We start from the raw sequence: 21,395 nt of genomic DNA on the forward strand, positions 1-21,395 counted from the left end.
AGTATCTTTTATTAGCAGATCGCAGGATTACTGCAGCTTTACTGTACGGAACATTTTTATACAGTATGAAAAGGCATATGCTGTTAAACAGAATACTTGGCTGCACATCCCTGCTTGAAAGAGATATAGAGCAAACATCACTGGCTCATCTTGGCATTTGTTCTAGAAAGACTTTGGGTTAGAACTTGCAAAAACCTCTCTAAGTGGTTAAGCTAAGGGATTGTCTTAAGACAAGACTAGATTATTTATATCGGCTTCATGCTTGTCGCTATCCATCTTAAAAAATGTGTGGATTTTTTCAAGACTTGCATCAAACGCAGAGCAGTTATTGTATCTTCCCAATCACGGGGCTCCTCCGTGTGCCTAAGACAAAGAAAATGCCCCTGTCGTTGGAGAGGCCCGTGAGGGCGGGCCCGCTCATGGGAATGGCCATCTCCAGCACACGGGCTCCTCTGGCCCAATAAGGGCACATCTCAACAGTGGTGGAGCGGCCCGCTTTCTGGTGGGACCGCTCGGAATCTGTGCCTCGACCGGCACCACCCCGCCCCCCTCAACCCCTCACTCACTGGCTCTGGGGGCAGGACTCCTCAGGTCTCTACTCTCCGGGCTGCTGTCGGGACTCCATTGAGGACGACTCTCTTCCTGAAATTCGGCGGGGGCAGGTACCGACAATGTGCCCCCTCCGCGGAAACCATGCTGCTGCACTTGCGGGGCTCTCTCCAATCACGGGAGCCCCGCTTCACCATGCGCCAAGCTTCACCCGGTCCCAGTGCGACTGTCGCGGGGCTCCCTCTTCACCACGGGAGCCCCGCCTGGGATGTCGCTTGGTCGCGGCCTTCCCCAGCCGCCTCTACCCTTCACCCGGGCCCCCTCCTGGGACCCGGGACTTCTCTGGGCATCGAGCAGGGTTCCCACAGGCCTCCAGGAGCCCTGCTGGGCAGGCTGACGCTTCCTCCTCGTGCCCCCTTCTGCCCGCACTTCTGCCTGGCGCCCCGCCCAGTCAGGCGGGAGCCGGGCTTCCTCTTCCGGCGATCAGGCCGCGGCGGTAGTTCCTTGCCGGTAACGCAGGGTGGGCACCAGCTATGCAAAGTAAAGGTATAAGCCGGGTGGGCACCCGCAAGGCTCCCAAAGAATGCGGGGTGGGCACCCGCCCTGTAAATAAAGAAATAAGCGGGGTGGGCACCCGCAACAGGCCACAATGTGGGGGAATCCCTACGCTGGGGAGGAATGCCTGTAATCCTAGAAACACCGCTTTCAATTCCAAAAGGTTGATATGCATTTGTCTCTCCGACAGTCCATTTTCTATGAATTTGTAGTTCCTTAAATGTGCCCCTTACCCGTGAAGGGACGCGTCTGTAGTCAGAATGTAACTGGGGCATTGCACCTCGAAGGTGCGGCCTGGAGATATATTTCTCCGTATTTCCCTCCATGGCAGGGCTTCTTTTATTGTCTGGGTGACGACAACGAGATCGTCGAACGATCCGTGAGCCTGGATTCACTGGACATCCAGTTGTTCCTGAAGCAGACTCATATGCAAATGGCAGTTTGGAATCCATGGAATGCACGAGGATAGCATTCCCAGCATGGAATTGTACATTCTCACTGAAACTGACTTTTTTCTTTGTATTTGAGTCGTTATATGCAAGATCTTGTGAATGCGTTCTCTGAGGGTAAGTATTCCCTATATTGGTGTCCAGAACAGCTCCAAGGAACAACAGCGATTGATTCGGTATGAGGGATGATTTTTTCATATTGATCTGCAGTCCCAATGATTTGAAGAGCTGAAGACAAGCTCATCAAGAGTTTTTTGCAGAGTGGTATGTGAACTCCTTGACTAGGCAGTCGTCCAGGGAGGGATCAATCTGGGGCCCTTGCTGTCTTTAAAAGGCGGCCACTGGCGCTATGCACTTCGTGAATACACTGGGTGCTGATCGTAGGCCAAAAGGCTGTACTTTGAACTGATAGTGGCACCCTGCCACCTCGAACCGTAGGAACCGTCGATGCTGGACGTGAATGGGGATGTGAAAATAGCCGTCGAGAGATCGAGAGAGGTCATAAAGTCCCCTTTGTTGATCCTCAATAGAATCTCTTGCAACAGTATTCTGAAGGGCTGTTTTTTGATATACTTGTTCAAGCGTCTGAGATCCATGACCTGTTACCATTTGCGATGTTGCTTCTTTTTTATTAGAAAGAAGTTTGAGTAGAATCCCTTTACACTGTGTTGCTGAGGAAATTGATCTGTTGCTCCCTTTAAGATAAGAGCTGAAATCTCCTGCTTTATTAGAGTTAGGTGTTGATGTTTTCTCGTGACAGGAGGGAGACCGGGAGACTTTTGGACAAATTCTAAGGTAGGTCCTTGATTAATAATGTCCAACACCCATCTGTCCGTTGTTATATTGAGCCATTATTGTAAGAGCCAGACAGGTACTGGACCGTTTGAGGTTTGTGTTGGTATGTGGTGACTGATGGAACCGAAACGTCACTGACGTTTGGCGGTGTCCTGAGATGTTGTTTTTGTTGTAGGATGTCGGTGAGCTGATTGCGGCATGTCAGTGGGTCGAAATTGTTGTTGCCCTGCATATTGTGATCGATATCCTTGATCGATATGGCTGGCATCTATAGGACTGAAAAGAAGATCTTTGCTGGTATTGACCATCCCTTCACGAAACGATTGAAAATGCTGATGTTGGCGGGCGTGGCTAGCGGCCGACAGACATGGTCGCTTGCAAGAGAGGCTCCGTAGCCCTCGCCAGACAATCCGTCACATTCTCCGTCTACTGCTTCGGAGACCTCCCCCAAAACACCGGGGAACTCTCCCTGCACCAATCCCACCTACAGCTGCTGCCTTTGGAGGATAATAACTGACACTAAAAAAGAAAGCGACGCCCGGACTGGAGCCTCCCGGCAGTTCTAACATGGCAGCCGAAGACCGGCAGTAATCAGCCAAGACCGCGATCCGGAGAACGGGTCCGCTTCACCGAGGGCCCACACAGTGTTGCTGGGGAGAATTGCAGCACTCCCCTGGAGATCCTTGCGGGCCGACCCGGAACGACCGAGGCAGAGCATAGGTGACGAGTCGGACCGGAAGGGGCCGCAGCTAAACCCTGCCGAGGGGTGCTCTCACACGGCGTAGCCGTCCGCATTGAGGCCCTGGACTCTGAGGCCTCCTGGTGGGTCCAAGAGACACACGAGACACCACTGACTCATCCGGAAAGCCCAAGGTGAGGTGGTGTCTGTTGGGGCTACCGGGGGAGGAGAAACGCGTGGTACCACCGAGGGCGCACTAGCAGTGCGAAGGGCGGAGGCACAGCTCACTCGATTCCCCGGCTGAGCGGCCCGTCCTCTGGGACTACCTGGCGGCCACTCCCCTGTCACCAACCCTGGGAGGGACTGCAGCACATGCGCCCTCACCTGCAACGGGACAGACTCCAGGCCTGATTTCACAGAACCACACCGCACATATCGCTGGGTTAAGTGCCAGAGACCCAGTAATCACGGCGCATTTCCCATACACCCCGACAACCGAAGCGCTCATGGCCGTGGGGTGCTTCCACCAGCGCCATTGCCTCTGGGGGGGGGGCCGAGAACACCGACTTATTAGGAGGCACTGCTTGGGAGGCCGGGTCTGGGTGTCCTGTGACCTACAATCTACCCTTAAGTGAGCTGCTACTCCGACTACCACCAGACAGAGCTAGGGCCGCCTGGCCCTGGGGGCCCTGGTTCTTGTGCAAAAGATCTCCTGGCTGGGGAGCGGAGGGAGAACGAGATACTGACAGCATGCCCTGCCATACTACAGACCTCCCTATCTCCTGACCACTAGGAGCCACTTGGAAATCAGACAGGCCGGCGGTGGACAGACCTATTCTCCGCGCATGCGGCGGCCATTACAGGTGTGCTCCCTTCAACAGCGGCGCCATTAGCCTCAGATATACTGCTAATGGCTAACAACAGAGGCTCAAAGACTCAAGTTCAGAAACAACTGGCAAACTTTGCCTGGACTAAGCAAGGGGCAGACAACGACATGGCGTCTAGCGATGATAACAGGGCCTCACAGCCTCACCCCCCGGATAAAACACCTACTCTGGAGGACGTGATGGAGGCCATTGCAGGAGTGCGGACGTACTTAGAAACACGTATTGACTCAGTAAACATCGAAGTTACCCTCATAAGAGCGGTCTTGAAAAAAATGGACTCTAGTGTTAAAGACATTGAGACTACTACGGATGCCCTAGTGTCTGACACCTGTAGCCTTCAGGACCAAGTCGTGCAACTACAAAGCCAGCAAAAACGGATGGAGGAGCTCCTGGATGGCTACGAAGGAAGAGCTCGAAGGAATAACGTTTGTATTCTTGGCATGCCGGAGCGAATGGAGGGACCAGCAGTGGACCTCTTTGTGGAAGACCTAATCCTCAACAAATTTCAACATAAACGGCTATCAAGCTATTTCTCCATCGAGCGAGCTCACAGGGTCCCCGTGGGTCACCCCAAGCCTGGGGCTCCTCCACGCCAAATACTCGCTCAAATGTTTAATTTTCGGGACAGGGATGTCATCCTACAGACAGCTAGAGCCGGGCCTCCGGTGAAAATAGATGATGCAAATGTCACATTCTTCCCGGATTTCACGGTTAAAGTCCAAGCACAATGACGGAGCTTCACAGCAGTCAAAAAAGCCCTTCGTGATAAAAACACCAAGTACTCCATGCTGTTCCCGGCCAAACTGCGGGTAGAATCCGACTGCAAAACCTGTTTTTTCCTTTCCCCAGAAGAGGCCTGGGACTGGGTGTAGGGGTGGTGCCGAGTTGGGAGACAATCGGATGGAGGACGCTGTAGCGGCCCAGGCAACGGCCAAAGGGCCCCCCCGAAGATCGATGGGGGCCTCCAGAGGGGGACCAAGATGATGTGAGTTGACTGATCATGTGATCACTTTGCACTTGCCCAGTTTGGGTGGTTGGATCTACACTTCTTGGATATGACTAACAACATTGCCAAGGTAACGATTCTCCGAGCTTGTACAGACTTTTTAATTGAAGTAGACAGCCAGAATTGAACGCACGCCTCTAGGTCTTGAAGGCAGCTTGTACGGTACTGACAGATTGGACTATATTGGACAATGCTTAATTAATCTATACAATGTTATGTTGAAGGGCGGGGGAGGGAGGCGGCTAGCCGAACACCTCACATATGGGAGGGAGAGCGACAGGCACTCTGCCTTGTTGGGGAGGGGATAGTTCAGAATCCACTTGCTGGGAGGCGGGGAGGGGGGGTTCAGGAAGGGGAGGGTAGGTGGGAGTTGGTTAGTTATGTTTTCCTAGCACAGAACACACACGTAGGCAGTTCATCACGGTTCCACACGGCCACACAGCAATGCAGGATGACAGATGGGTGGGTTGTAATAGTGCAGCTCCCGCCATCACTCTGGCCAATCGCCATTTCACATCATTCAATTCATGGTCTCTTCCACTATCACTACCGCGGGGCTCCGCAGTGGTTCCCCCTAATCACTAGCCATGGTGAATTCTAAAGATGTTAAATTGTCAATCCTAACCTGGAATGTTAACGGATTGGGCAGCAAAATTAAGAGGGGGATTGTCTTACAATATCTCAAGCGTCAATCACCAGACCTGGTCTTGCTGCAAAAAACTCACTTGGTGGGCAATAGCTGCAAGGCTCCCCGCAGGTGGGCATACAAACCGATGGCCCATTCCGGGTTCACTTCGGGTTCCAGAGGCGCAGGTATCCTAGTCCGCAAAAACCTGGCTCTGACGCCTACCTACGTCTGGGCTGACACCCAGGGACGATTCGCTGTCCTGGAGGCGACCTGGGAGGGCAAGCACCTGAATTTCGTTTCTGCCTAGCACCGGCATTAGGTAAAACAGCATTACAAGACCTAGGCAGAATACTTATTGACCTCCCCCCGGGAACTCTTATTCTGGGTGGTGACTTCAATATGACAATGGACGATACACTAGACAGGTGCCCCCCAAAACCATCCTCCAGGTGTAATACCTCCTTGGCGGATTTTGCCCAGGCCTTGGACTCACAGATCTATGGAGATCATTACATCCCAGTAAATCCTATTTCACTCACTGCTCCAACGCTCACAATAGTATGTTCCGCGTTGACTATCTTTTTACGTTCTCTGGGCATTTCCGATATCCCCAGGGACTCCCACGGGGCATCTCTGATCATTCTCCCCTGGGGGTTGAACTCACGTTCTACCAGCACTCAGCCTGAGGCCCCATAATTATTAACCCATGGCTCCTCACAATTACAGATATCAAGGAAGACCTCCTAGAACACACGGAATACTACTTTACGGACAATATCGGATCCGTAGACTCGGCTAACACTATTTGGGAGGCCTATACGGCAGTAATTAAGGGTCGCGCCCTAGCTTTGAAAATCGGATATCTCCGAAACCAAAGCGAACAGCTGACCCAGATGGAAAGCGACCTTCTCCTGCTCGAGACGGCACATAATGCCTCTCCCACTGATGCTACAGCTCATAACCTCCGAAACAAGCAGTCGGAATATAAAGCCCTCGGACGAGAAAAAGCCCAAGCCCGACTATTACAGACACGCCATAAAGTTCACGAACTTGGTGAACGGGCCGGTAAGATGCTGGCATGGCTAGAAAGACGAGACCAAGAGGCGAGATGGGTTTCTGAAATCCTACTAGACGATGGAAGGCAGGTGACAGACCCTCAGGATGTAGCAGAGACATTTGCTGATCACCTGGAGACTGTGTATACCTCTGGGACTACATACTTCTCCGAAGACTCATCAGCTCTTGGAGGAAATGAATTTGCCTACTCTATCCGATACTGACAGAGATGTCCTAGATGCAGATATCACAGCAGAAGAGGTCTGCAAGGCTGTCTTTGCTATCAACTCCGGTAAAGCAATGGGGACCAACGGGATCCCCATTGAATTCCTTAAAGGAATGGCCCTTAAGGTAGCCCCCATATCAAAAACATGTATGATGAAAGTAGAGAGAAGGGCATTCTTCCCTTAGACCAGCGGTTGGCCTCCATTGTCGTTATTCGCAAACCGGGCAAACCAGCGGAGAATCGTAGTTCGTACAGACCTCTCCCTTTGATCAGTTCAGAGGCCAAAGTGTTGGCCAAACTTCTGGCATTCCGGCTCATAACGGTACTCCCATTTCTAGTACATGCCGACTAATCAGGGTTTACACCAGGGCGGAATGCCGCCCACAATATTCGAAGGGTCCACAACGTTCTAGGTAGGCAGCCCTTTTTGCGAGAAGATGCGGTAATCCTGTCCTTAGACGCCACTATGGCGTTCGACTCAATAGAGTGGCCCTATCTCTTTGAGGTATTAGCGAGGTTCGGATTTGGCCCACGCTTTCGTCAATGGGTGGCTTTGCTCTATACGGACTTGTTGGGCCAAGTTAGGGTGAATAATCGAATTTCCCGTACATTTGCCCTACAATGAGGAACAAGGCAAGGTTGTCCCCGGTCTCCCCTATTATTTGCGTTGACCCTCAAACCACTAGCCCACTGGATACGACGAGATGTTTCTATCAGAGGACTGAAATGGAGAGAAGACGTAGAGGACAAAATATCACTCTATGCGGAAGATATCCTTCTATATCTGGCGTCCCCCTGAGCCTCCATTAATAGTTTACTTAATGTTTTCATTAATTTTGGCAAATATGCCGGGTACACGATCAACTGGTCCAAATCAATATTGTATGTTCTACACGGCCCCCACCCCGTTTGCCCCGAGGGTACACGATAGAACTAGCCACAACAGGTTTTTCAATATATGGGCGTTTTCATTACCCCCGATCCCAAAGTGTTCTATGAACGTAATCTCCTGAGCCCCCTTAAAAGGCTACAGGAAGATGTTAAACATTGGAGGTCGCTGCCCCTGTCCCTCTTGGGTAGAGCGGCTCTTTTTAAAATGCTAGCATTGCCCCGATTCTTATACGCGCTCCAAAACTGACCATTTGTCGAAACTGACCACTATTTTACCACAATAGAGGGAGAACTCCGCATCTTCCTCTGGGATGGTAGAGCACCCCGAATTGCCCTACAGAAGCTTACTAAGGATTGGTATGACAGGGGTATTGCCCTTCCGGACATTAGCCTTTATCACTGGGCCTCACAATTGGTTGCAGTCAACTACTGGATCTATGGGTCCCCGGCATTCCACCTAGAAAAGTACCAAACCGGACGGGAGGAATATTTGGGGGCCGTCTACAGTAAGGCGCGAAAGGGCCGATACTTGGGACCTATGTCACAAACAGCAGATATATAGCATAAGGCCAACAAACGCCTGGGTTGGCTGAATACACTCACAAAAGCTACACCATTGTGGTCATCGCAGAAACTGGGATCCCTCTGCTTCCAAGCAGGGTTTGATAGATGGGACATCATTGGGATCTCTAATATAGGAGACCTGGTCAACAAGGGGAAGATCCTCACCTTCAAGGAGTTACAAACTAAATACGCTCTTGCACAAGGAAAGGTTTTCCGATACGTACAGGTCCGACACGCCATCCGCACAAACATCCCAGATCTACCCTCCCTGCCGGACACTTCCGCCCCTAGAAGATAGCTTGCTCTCCGAATCACTCTTGACTAAAGCAATCTCATGCACCTATCGTAAACTCTGCAATACCCTACCGGACTCATTTCAGGCCCTCCGGGACCGATGGCAAGCGGACCTGGGGTTACTAGACGATGAGGACTGGCAAACGGCACTAAAGTCCCCTCGGGAGACGGCCATACACCACAGCTTACGCCTTATACAACTGAAAATACTCCATAGAGCCTACATCTCGGAGTACTCCTGGCCAAGATACGCAGCCGAGCTGACGTTTTATGCCTCCAGGGATGCGGCCTTGATAGTACTCTCTAACATACCCTGTGGGAATTTCCCCTCATACGCCCTTTATGGGATAAGACTACAAAGAAAATGATCGACACATTAGGTAAACACATCCAGTTAACACCGCAAATGGGGATTTTAAACATATTGGACCCTACTGACATGTCAGAGGTGGAACAGCAATGGGTAGCACTAGTATATTTATTGGTGAAAAGGATCATAGCGATACATTGGGGATCCAATCGATTCCCGCTAATAATAGGGTGGGTAGCTGAGATGGACAGATGTATGATCGTGGAGAAGGAGGTTTACAAACACGAGCTGCCCTAAGAAGTGGGATAAAAAATGGGGAGGTTGTAATGCCTACAGAGGGAAAATTTGTACCTCTCCTACAGCAGATATGGCCATGAGACGAGCTGACCCCTTGCATCCTTAACTGTAGTAACAGACAAAATGATGTACTGTATAACATTTGATTTACAATGTGATAATGTAACGTGGATTCTGTGCTTTGTTTAATAAAAAAAATTATATATATAAAAAAAAGAAAATGCTGATGTTGGAGTGTTCCTAGGGAACATGCTGTTTCCGTATCCACCTTAATCCCTTCAAGAGCGTCATCAACAAGTTTTCCAAATATATTTTTGCCATTGAAAGGTATATCCATAATTTTGCGACTGAACCTCAGGGCAGAAAAAGGTAGCCTTCAACCAGCCCTGCGTGCAAAGTACTGTCGCTCCTTCCATCGTTGAGAAAACAATAGCAGATATATCCATTGCTAAGTCTATGGCCTCAGAAGCCGCCCTGGCACCTTCTTGAAGAATCTGCGTAGCCTCTGCCTTCTTTTCTTTAGGGAGATGGTCTAGAAAACGTGCAAAGTCAGACAACATCTGACGGTCACTGCAGCCTAAGATAGCTGAGGCATTAGGCACTTTGATGGAAGTAGCCACCATTGCTGCAAAATGCTTTCCTATACTATAGAGTCTTCTACAATCCTTATTGGAAAGAGCCGAACAAGGGGCGAATGGGTGTTCTGGTGCGCCCCTGCACTGCCTGCAGAACAACTGACTTTGGTCTTGGATGTCCAATTAAACATGCAGATGACTACTCGGGGGCTTTATATTTCTTATCCATTCTCCGAACCACTGCAGTGACCAAAACCAGATTCTTCATTAATTTGAGCCTCTCCTCTTAAATGTAGCTTAGCATTGGAATGGCTCTTATAGATTTCCTGGTGGAATCCTTAAAATCATACAGGAAGCATTCTGCTTGCTTAGTAGGGAGAGGCAAGTCAAATGTTTTAGATGCTTGTTCCAATAACTCATGGAACCCCCCCATGTGTTCTATGGTGGATAACTGGCAGGGGAAGGAGACTGAGGATGGTGCAATGTAGTCATCCTGCTCTCTACCCGCACGGACTGTGTCTTGTACCAACTTCTCCTTCCTCCGGCTGCTCTTCCAGATCACATTCAATATAATCATCTCTAATGGTTATGACCCGAGGGGCCGTTATACTCTCTTGTGCTCGAGCAGGTTCCGAATCATAAGGAAGTGGTGTTTCAGGTCATCCTGAAGTGCTGGGAACTGGTGTTTGAGATTCCGGAAAACGTTTAAAATAGTAATCTAGCATGTGCCAGAGATCTGTGACACGTGAAATTGACACCGCTATGGTGGCATATGCTCATAGTACTTCTCATGGTCATAGTGTTGTTGGAAAGAATCATATCGGTGTTTCCTGTCTCCATATACTCTGAAGTATCCTCTTGGTATTCCTCCTCATCATCAGTGTCCTGACACTTCACTCCTAATTGTGAAAAGGCTATACGCTGGTCCAAACAAACACTCATCTGGAGACTCTTCCATATCCAGAAGGTGTGACGGAGGAAGTGGCGATACCTTACTCAAGGATGTCAAATTCAATGTCACCCGTGCAGTTACCGGTGGTAAAGTGTCTTTCTTCTATTCTGTCGATAACATCGCCAACAGAGAGATGAGCTTTATGATAATCGTCATCGTCAACCCATGTATTGGCATTGGGGATTTCAACACCGTCGTTGACACAGCGGCCATCGAAGAGGCGGTCGGTGAGGTAATCGTAGTCACGCCTCTCGAAGCCGTTGTCACTGTCATCGCAGAACTAAAGGTAGCTGCCAACGGTAATTTCATTTTCCTGCGATCGACGACGGGTCGGTAGTCGACGGGTGCGTCGACCGAGTCTTTTTCGCTGACTAAGGTTTGTGAGGAGTGCGAGTCACAGAAGCAGAAGTCGATGGTCTCTTGTGACCAGCGCTAATAGATGCCTCCTTAGAGGCTGCTTTTTCAGATGTTGTGCCAGCCTTTCTTGATTCTGCTTGAGATGAAGTTGAAGCCTCATGCTTTCACTCAGGAGTAGAGTGTTCCTCATTATATGAGCCAGATTCGGATCTGGATTTTTTGACTGCAACCCTAATAATAATGTGGCTTCTCTGTCCTTCAGGGGCTTGGCATAAAAGGTTCTGCAATATTTACAATCCTGAGGAATATGGTTGGGATGTAAGCAATATAAACAGTCCTTATGAGGATCCACTGAGAACAGTCTTTCCTTTCCACAAGACCTGCAAGGTCTGAGCAATCTCTTCTTACATCCTTCTGACATTTAAAAATAAAGCAAATACACAATACCTTAAGCTGAATTCCTTCAAGAATATTCCTAAATGGAATAGAGCAGGGTCAAAAGTTCACTCATAGGAAGAAATCAGCAGAGCTCAGGGAGACACCTCAAACAACGTGCAGTTAAAAATCTGAAGTATGGTGGCTCTGCTGGGGCTTGTGGTCTCAGGGCTTGTACCTCATTGGCTGAAGTTTGGACATTTTATAAGGATGATAATTGGTTAACAAGTTCAATTGCTATCGCAATGCTCCTAGTGTACTCCTAGTATTGCTTAAATAAGTACAGTGGGACTCCCACCATCACGACGGGGACGATTCAAGCATGTGAATCTATAAAAGATTCAATACTGGAGAATCTAAAGTTAGATAGAGTTGCTACTAGAAAAAGCATTACCAAAATTAAGTACATTTTACTTCTGATAGAGACTTCTGTCTTTTCCTCGCCTTTTAATAGCTACCCAAGAAAAACCTCCCTGGAGGTGGAGCTGCAAACTAGTTTACACCAAAAAGTTTGGGAGGACAGATGGGCGAAATGCCATCACAATGGGCCTGACTTCCCAAGCAGTAGTGCTTCATGAATGTATTGGAATTACATCACTGTGGTAGCTTAACTGATGTACAGGTCAGGAACCCAGTGTGGTAATGCAGTAGAGGTGGCTTTGGTCCAAGTGGAGTGAGCTCACAAGCCCTCGGGGTTTCTTCTTCGCCAGTGCACAGCAGATCTTTATGCAGAGTAGAATCCATCAGGCCAAGGTCCGCTTCTGCATGGCGTTGCCCTTCTTCGCTCCAGTGAACACAATAAAGAGACTATCATCCGCACAATGGTCCTTGGTGCAATCAACATAAAACAGCACAGTCCTTTTAGGGTACAAACAATGGACTGCCTCTTCCTCCTTGAATGGACGAGGTGGAGGGTAGAAGGCAGACAAGGTGATACCCTGGCCACTGAAATCGGGTAACCACATTTGGAACAAAAGAGGCACGAGTCCAAAGTACCAGCTTGTCAGGGAAAAAGTTGGTGTATGGAGGCTGGACCTACAAAACCTGAAGCTCACTAGCTCTCCTGGCCAATGTAATGGCCACCAAGAACGATGTCTTCAAGTTCAAAAGTCGCAGAGGGCAGCTATGCAGGGGCACAAAAGGAGACCACTTAAAAAACACAAAAGGACCAAATTGATGTCCCATTGGGGCATCGCAAAAGGAGAAGGTGGGAACAAATGTTGCAAACTTTTCAAAAACTAAGTTACAACTGGTGACTTAAACAGGATGGGTTGATTCTGCAGCCGCAAGAAAGCCGAGATGGCCGATAAGTAATCTTTAACGGTGTCTAGGCCATGACCTTGCCAAGCTAAAAAAAAAAAAAACGGCGAGAGGAACAGAAAGGGGATACACATACTGTGAGTACCACCAAGCTTTAAACTCATCCCAACTGCAGGAGTAGACATTTTTTGTAGGGGGAACACCTGGCTCCCAAGAAGACATCACAAACCTTGGGAGGGGGATCAAAAATCCTCAACCGTCGCCGCTCAATCGCTATGCATGAAGATGTAGGGCGTGCAGATTTGGATGCAGGAACATTGCAATGTTGCTGCGACAGAAGGTCCTTCCAAAGAGGCAGCCTGACCGGAGGACATTCTCTCATGCTTAGGAGTTCAGGATACCAGACCCTCCATGCCCAATCCAGGGTCACTAGGCTGACTTGGGCCCTGTCGTTCCTGACCTTCAGAACTAGAGGCAGAAGTGGTTTCGGCAGAAATGCAAACAGGAGACCCGAGCCCCACTCGAGGTGGAATGAGTCTCCAAGCAAGCGCCACTTTGGAAACTCCGGCGCACAGAAGTGCTGCTATTGTACGTTCTCTGCAGCTGCGAACAGATCTAACCAAGGATCTCCCCAATATCGCAAAAGACCTTGCCACCACCTCCAGATGTAAATGCCACTTGTGATCCACAAAGTGAGTTTGTCTGCCCTGGTGTTCAGAGATCCCACCAGGTGTAGGACCAGGAAAATGCCCATAACGTTCCAGCCAACTCCAGAGGGTCAGAGGCTTCTGGCACAGGGTCCACAAACCCACCCTGCGCTGTTTGTTGAAGTTCAACACGGCTGTGGTGTTGTCCGTGAACACCTGTACCAACCTTTCTTTGATGGAGGGAAGGAAGGCTTTCGATGCCAAGCTAATCACCCTCAACTCCAATAAACTGATGTGGAGTTGAGACTTCGGAGACCAAAGTGCTCTGATCTCTACCTCTCCCACATGGCCACCCCAGCCGTGGAGTGACGCATCTGTCACCAATGTGAACTCTGGATTGGGAAGAGAAAGGGGTCTGCAGCTGGAGCAAATGAGGTCCGTGAGTCACCACTGCAAATCTTTTGCAGTCCCCTCCGAAATCTGGACCAGGTCGGAAAGATTCCTCTGATGCTCAGCCCCCTGGAACTTCATATCCCACTGCAGAGCTTGCATTTGCCAGCAGGCATACTTCAACAGCAAGATGCAGGAGGTAATGAGACCCAGAAGCCTCAGAGCTCGTTCGACCGAAATCCAGGATTGAAGCCGAAACAGTGGAATCCTAGACCAAATGTCTTGGACTCGACGCTCCAGAGAATAGGCATTGGACTGCACTGTGCCCAGAAAGGGTCAGATGCAAGTGAACGTCAGAGAGAATCAGGTGTGATTGCGGCACATTGATCGTGAAACCCAACAAATGCAGGAGTTCCACCATTGTCTGGAGGTGTGTGATGACTGCCTGGGGAGAGCCCGACCTAAACAGTCGAGGTAGGAGGAAATCTGGAACCCCTTAACTAGGCAGGTGGGCTGCCACCACCACCTTCACTTTCGTGAACACCCGAGGGGCACTGGTGAGGTCACAGGGAAGCACACCGAACTGAAAATGCTTATGGCCCACCACAAACTGTAGAGGGCCTGCAGGACAGACATGTGGAAACACATCCTGCAGGTCCAGGCCACCATCCAGATCCAAGATCCAGGGCAGACAGGACCTGAGCCAACATGAGCATCTTGAATTTCTCAGGAAGAAGTTCAGAGGACGCAGGTCTAGTACGGGCCAGAAGGCTTCTTCCTTCTGCACCATGAAGTGGTGGAAGTAACAGACAGGTTTCTTGGTTCTGCCTCCCTACTCCCAAATGTCTCGGGTTCAGAATATCAGGGCCGCACCCACTCGGATCACAACCCACACTATATGTGTCACTGACATGGGAAACTGGACCTCCTGCCATTCCTGCGTGGTGGTTACAGCCGTCTATGCTAGAGGATCCCCTGTTCAGAGAAGCTCTCAGTGAGTATTTTGAGCACAATGCGGAGACAGCCTCTTCAAGCATGTGGGAATGGGCTGCCATGAAGGTCACAATACGAGGGAAATGTCTGGGGCTGAGTTGTAGCATGAGGAGGCAGGTGGAATCGGAATTGCTTGAAGTGGAACAGGGACTATTAAGATTTGAATCCGAAACAGTGGGAGCCACTCCGGATCGGTCTACGCTTTTGGCGGCACGTAAACAACACTCGGAACGTCAGAGATGCCTAAATTAGGAGGCACATTCTGTGAGGGCTCGCGCTCAGTGGGATCACACTTCTGCTTTACTAGCCTGGTTAATCAAGCGGGATCAGCCCCATCACCGCCCTTAGTTACCAGGATGGTTAGCTTAAATATACACAACATGAGATTCACAGGGAACTGACAGTTGTACAGATCCGCCCACACTGCAGCTGATGGGGACATTTGTTCCCTTCAGGAAGGTATCACTTTTCCTACGTTAACACCTGAACAGCGCCGGGAACTAGATACACCGCTTACCCTGGAGGAAATAAAAGGAATGATGCGTGCTTTGCCTAATGGAAAGGCCCTTCGAACCGGATGGTCTTCCTCGTGAGTTTTATAAGACTTATGTGGATCAGCTGGGTCCAACCCTCTTAGGAGTCTATATGGAGGCATTGGAGGGGGTTGCTCTTCCGGTCCCGATGACAGAAGCCACTTTGGTTACCATTCCTAATCCAGATCGGGATCCCACGTGCACGAGCGCCTATCGGCCTTTGGCGCCGTTAAATGGAGATTACAAGATTTTGGCGGGGGTGCTTGCGAGTCGTTTAGCCTTGGTTACTCTGCAGCTGGTCCATCAGGATCAGAATGGTTTTGTCCCGGCTCGCAACACCTCCTTAAATATTCGTAGGTTATTTCGGGTTATGCGCACAGGTGTGGCAGACTGGCCTTCAGCAGGATGCCTGGTCTTGGACTTGGAGAAGGCCTTCGATACCGTGGAGTGGCAGTATCTGTTTGTGTGCTGGGTCAATTAAGGTTTGGGCCCTACTTCCTAAATCTGGTGAAGCTGTTGTATGACGCCCCCACCATCCGGGTTCGCTCGGGATCCTTGTTCTCTAAACCTTTGTCGATAGGTAGGGGAACCAAACAGGGGTGTCCCCTCTCTCCACTCATATTCTCTTTGGCTATAGAACCTCTGGCCATAGCTTTGCGCCAACTGGCAGATCAATGGGGAATACGGTTGGGGAAGAGTCTCATGCTGTGTCTTTATACACAGACGATATTTTACTCTTCCTTAAGAACATACAGGCGATTCCTCCAACGGTACCCAAAACGATGCGGCTGTTTGTCAAAGTGTTGGGGCTGAATGTAAACTGGGGGAAATCATGTTTATTTCCCTTTACTCCTGGCGTTGAGGATCCTCAATGGCCAGTGGATGGAGCAGATGTGGCCTGGCAACCGGCGGTGTTTCGGTATTTGAGTGTCCGTATCTACCACATGGACAGGGATCTACTGGATGGCAACCTATCCAGAGCACTCACTGCGCTGCGCCAGCAGGTAGACTTCTGGAAAACACAACCTTTCGGTTGCGGGTAAGTGACAATCATCAAAATGGTGGTATTCCCCAGATTATTATATTCGCGAATCTCCCTTTATTCCTCCTGGCTTCATTTTTACGCCCATTGGAAAGACTGATGAGGGACTTTATATGGTGTAACACTCGTTGTAGGGTTGCGCTTGTTAAATTATATCTGCCGGTGACACATGGCGGATTAGCTCTACCCAATCTGGAACATTATTATTTGGCATCTCAGATACAGTGGGTGGCGAAGTAGTTGGGTGAGCTCAATCTTGAGGATACGGCGGAAGATGGACCGCATTGTACGTTAGATGAGCTTCTCTACATTTTTCATCCATGTGCTAAACCAAGTATGCCTTTACCCTTCTTGGTACAGATAGCCCACAAATGTTTTCGTAGAGCCTTCTCACTAGCCACGTCACACCATATGCGCCTACGATACCGCTCCTAGGACTACCCAGAGGTAGGTGCAGAGCCAGTACTGATGAATTGGCAGTCTGGCATGAGGCTGATGTGCATACTCGGGGGACCTGTACCTACAGGGCACTTTACGACCGTTCCAATCTCTGGTGGATGAGGAAGGTGTTTAGTCGGTACGGTTTCTACAACACGCCTCCTGGATAGCTACGTTGAGACACCGCTGAGGAGCTATTTCACAAGAGCTTCCGACACACTTGCTGTTACAATATATCCACGTACTGGGCACAAGGAGACACCTCATTAAATGGTTGAAGACCTGGCCTCTTTTTTCCTTGAAAAGGTTCAAGTCATCTACCGTGCCTTCTCCATCACTGAGCCGGTAGCTGAGCCCACTAGCCCTACACCAGCTATAGGTGAGGCCTTGGCATCATTTCCTAGTTTATCGATGGAGATATTTTTTTAAACTGGCCTTAAGATAAAATCTGGCTCGCCAACGGATCCCATGAGGCCAGCTCAGTTTAGAGACTCTGCTGCTATCTGTGTTCCTCCATTGTGCCATCTTATAAATCTCTCTCTCGCCTCAGGTGTTGTTCCAATTAAATGGAAACAGGCTGTTGTGATACCCATTTTGAAAAAGCCCACAATGGACCCCATAAAACTCGAGAGCTATCGCCCGATCTCTCTCCTCCCCTGGACCGCGAAAGTTGTTGAGACTCATGTGAACGAGGTGTTGACCGAATATCTTGTAAGGGCAAGCATTCTGGATTCCTCCCAGAATGGCTTCCGTGCTGGTCACAGCACCGAGACTGCCTTGCTCTCTATGACGGAACATCTCCGTTCTGTGCTTGACTTTGGTCAGACTGCGGCACTGATATTACTTGATCTCAGTGCCGCGTTTGATACGGTCTCGCATAGGATCGTACTCCAACGTCTCAGGGAGGCGGGTGTTATGGGCATTGCTCTCGACTGGTTCCGCTCTTTCCTTACTGATCGGACCTTTAAGGTCGCTACTCCGCATTTTGAGTCCAAGTTCTATTCGCTGGAGATGGGTGTGCCTCAGGGCTCGTCGTTGAGTCCCACATTATTCAACCTTTATGTGAGATCGCTAGCGGCTCTCGTCAAACATTGGGGCATGACTATGGTCTCCTATGCTGACGACACACAGCTGGCGGTTGTCCTGAGTGGGGACTCCGACCTCGACGCCCCCAGATTCCGGGATGGTCTCTTGGCGGTGGCTAGCTGGATGAATGCCAACTGTCTTCAACTAAATGCAAAAAAAACTGAGGTCATGATTGTGGGTAAGCGGACGGATCTTTGGGGTGACATGTGGTGGCCTCCTGAACTGGGTGTAACTCCTATTCCAGTCTCAGAGGTAAAGAACCTGGGGGTGTGGTTAGATTCTGCCCTGAGTTTCAGTGTCCACACAAAAAAAGTGGCGCGACTCATCTTGAGGTTCTTTGATGCTTCTACCAGGCAGCTGGTCATACAGGCATCCATACTATCGCGGCTTGATTACGCCAGTTCGCTCCTGCTGGGGGCCAACCAGGCTGAAATTGCCCGGATGCAACGTGTCCAGAATGCCGCAGCAAGAGCCCTGGTAGGTTTACCGAGGTTCTGTTCTGCGGAAAGTACCATTCGTGCTTTGCACTGGCTGCCTATGGCACAGAGGATCCATTTTAAGACCCTGTGTCTTTCTTTCAAGATCCTCAAGTGGGCCTCTCCCCAGATTCTTGCTAATCTTTTGGTGCCCTACGTGCCCTCGCGTTCTCTTAGATCCTTAGGTCAAAACCTGGTGGTGGTCCCACGGTTTAGGCTATGCAGGGCCGGAGGCCGGTCTTTCCGGGTTTTGGCTGAAAATTTGTGGAACTCTCTTCCGCCCCACATGCGTGAAATGGATGAGCTTCTGAAGTTTAGGAGGGCTATCAAAACACATTTGTTTCCTTTTTCACTTTAGTACTTCGATCTGCGTGCTTCTGCCCTTGTACAGCTTTGTTGTGTTGGGACCTTTCTTTAAGCGCCGGGACGCCCCTTGGCTGGGGCAGCTGTGCGCTATAAAAGTGTTTTTAACATAACATATTGAGTGGGAAACGGATTTTGCACGTCCATTCTCACCTAGGGAATGGGGAGCGTTGCTGGAAAGCCCCAGACAGATCCCAAGGAATGCAAGATTTAGGCTAATCCAGTTCTCCATAGTTCATAGGGCCTACCTATCCCCAGATAAAATGAATAAATTTTTCAATAAGGCAGATGCCTGTTGCCCGCGATGCAGATTCGTGAACGCTGATTTATTGCATATGATATGGTCATGCTCCAGACTGCAGACTTATTGGCTCGGAGTAAATAGTTTATTATCCCCCGGCACAGATAGAGCTCTACCGAACACAGGGCTTGCATCGGGGCTTGCATCACGGGTATATTTCCCAGAAATAGACAACATAGAGCCTCCTCTCGTTTTCCTGACTTGGGGTTGGCGGTGGCCAGGCAGCTGGTCACCCGTCGGTGGAAGTCAACGGATCCCCCTCCACTCACAGCCTGGGTTCACTCGATGTTATATTGGGCTAAAGCAGAGGTAACTGTATTGCTAAGAGAGGACACGCTGGGACTCCGCAAGTATCCCATCTCGGTAGCATGGGCAGTGATGCTGACGGCATTACCATTAGCTTCGACTCCAGAAGACTCTTCTATTGCATCCGACTCTGATCAGGTTAATTCACATTCTGGGTATGGGGATGCCACTCATTAACGAGTTTTGCACTTAGTGCATTTCTTCACTTCGGATGATATAGTTTCTTGAAATGTGCCATCGAGTTTGATATGTCTGGGACTGAGTGCGAGTTGCTGTGGCCTTAATAAACGGCTTGATCCTATGCACCTAGCCAACCTCCACCCTCTTCCTTTCATCCTTTAATCCTTTATTACCCATACTGGTTTTCTCAGTTGATTTTTCTGAGGGGTTTTATATAGTTTTATTATATGAATCTGTTTACTTACACAATGGTTGTGACTTTATGGCACAGCCGAAAGGTGTCGTGAGAAATGTACAGTTCTCATGTTGTGGAGAGCTATTTGTGCTCTTGCCTGGTGCTTAGATATTGCATTAATGACATGCTGTAATGGCTGATATACAATGTTGGAAGTACGAAGTATAATTGCTAAGTATCTGTATATTCCTGAGTCAGGTTACTCACGCTTTTCTATTGTTGTGAGGATTATATGTACTTAATGTGAACTGTCGTTCCAAGTGGTACTCGTTGCTTTTATGCTTGCATCATGTTTTCTTAGGTCTACAAAATCTCAATAAAGATAAGATAAAACAAAAAAAATGCAGTGGTGGAAGTAACAAGCATGCCCTACTTCTGATGAGGGCAGCCTCTTGATGACGCCTTTGGCCAAAGTAGCCTGCACTTCATGATAAAGGAAGCAGAGATAGTTCTTTGTCAGCCGTTCCTGGGAAGGTGGGACAGGTGGAGGTGTTTCCGAACAAATGGTGGGGCGTACCCCTTCTGGATTATGTGAAGCGCCCACATGTTATTGCCAAACATTGGGGCAGGTGGTGCCTGATTCTACCACCAACTGGACAGCTGTGCTAGATGGAGGGCACACTAAAGAGATTTTGAGGCTGAGATAGCCAAAGAGGTGGGAACATGGAGAGAACGCTGGGACTGACTCCTTTGTCCTTTATGGGCTCCATGGTCGCGCCCTCGAAAGGGTTGGGCATGCTGTTGGACCAGGTATGGCTTGTAATAACCTCTTCATTTATCCGGTAGGTGTGAAAGGACTTTTGCTGCGTATGGGTCGAGAGGGAAACACCCAGGGATCTGAAAGTGACCCTGCTCTTGCAGAAGCACTCTAGCATAGCACCAGCCTTGTCGACAAATAGGTAGGAACCATCATTAGGCATATCGCTCAATGATGACTGGACTTCCCCCTACCCCCCAAGAACCCAGTTGAACATAACCAGGCATGCCATTGTAGAAGCCATGTCTCTACCCAGGGAGTGTGTGGTGCCAGTCCGCATAGGGAGGCGAACTTGCCGCATCCCTGCTGTCAACCTGATCTTGGTTGAGGATGGTGTGGCCTTTCTCAGGCAACATGGGAGGCAGCCACACAAGCAAATTGCACAACACATGGGGATATAAGCCCAAGAGTCATGCACTGTTGTTACTGCCACACCAGAGAACTATGGTTTGGGTAGGAACACAACATCTGAAAACAAGAAAAATGTTGTGTCCAAAAGGTTGGAAGCAATTTGTAAGGAAATCGCCTACTTTGAACACATTAGCTGCACCAAGAGACCATAAAACCCATAAGACTGGCTTCACAAAGAATTGGCATAGCCAATAGGTCTCGCCTTTGGGACCTTATAAGTGTTTAGTTATCCATCACAATATCCTTGGTACAACAACATCAAGTGTTGCATGGCTAAACACTTATAAGGTCCCAAAGGCGAGAACAATTGGCTATGCCAATGCTTGTTTAAATGAGTTGTTATATGTCCTTGTATGGTTATAACTAACCAAAATCAAATTGCCTGAATTGAGTCACTTTTTAATTTTGTTTTTTCAAACATGCTCAAATCATGTGCTCAAAGCTTTGATGGCAGAATTTTCATTACTTTAAC

At 49.3% G+C, this 21,395-nt stretch overlaps 1 protein-coding gene across 5 annotated transcripts in view; it reads right to left on the reverse strand.

The window, feature by feature from the left end:
- The window catches only part of ESCO2 (establishment of sister chromatid cohesion N-acetyltransferase 2), a 293,480-nt gene that overhangs the window by 74,172 nt on the left and 197,913 nt on the right, over positions 1 to 21,395 (reverse strand). The window lies entirely within an intron of this gene.

Source organism: Triturus cristatus, chromosome 6 (genome assembly GCF_964204655.1).
Source record: "Triturus cristatus chromosome 6, aTriCri1.1, whole genome shotgun sequence".
In the NCBI taxonomy this organism is placed as follows: Eukaryota; Metazoa; Chordata; class Amphibia; order Caudata; family Salamandridae; genus Triturus; species Triturus cristatus.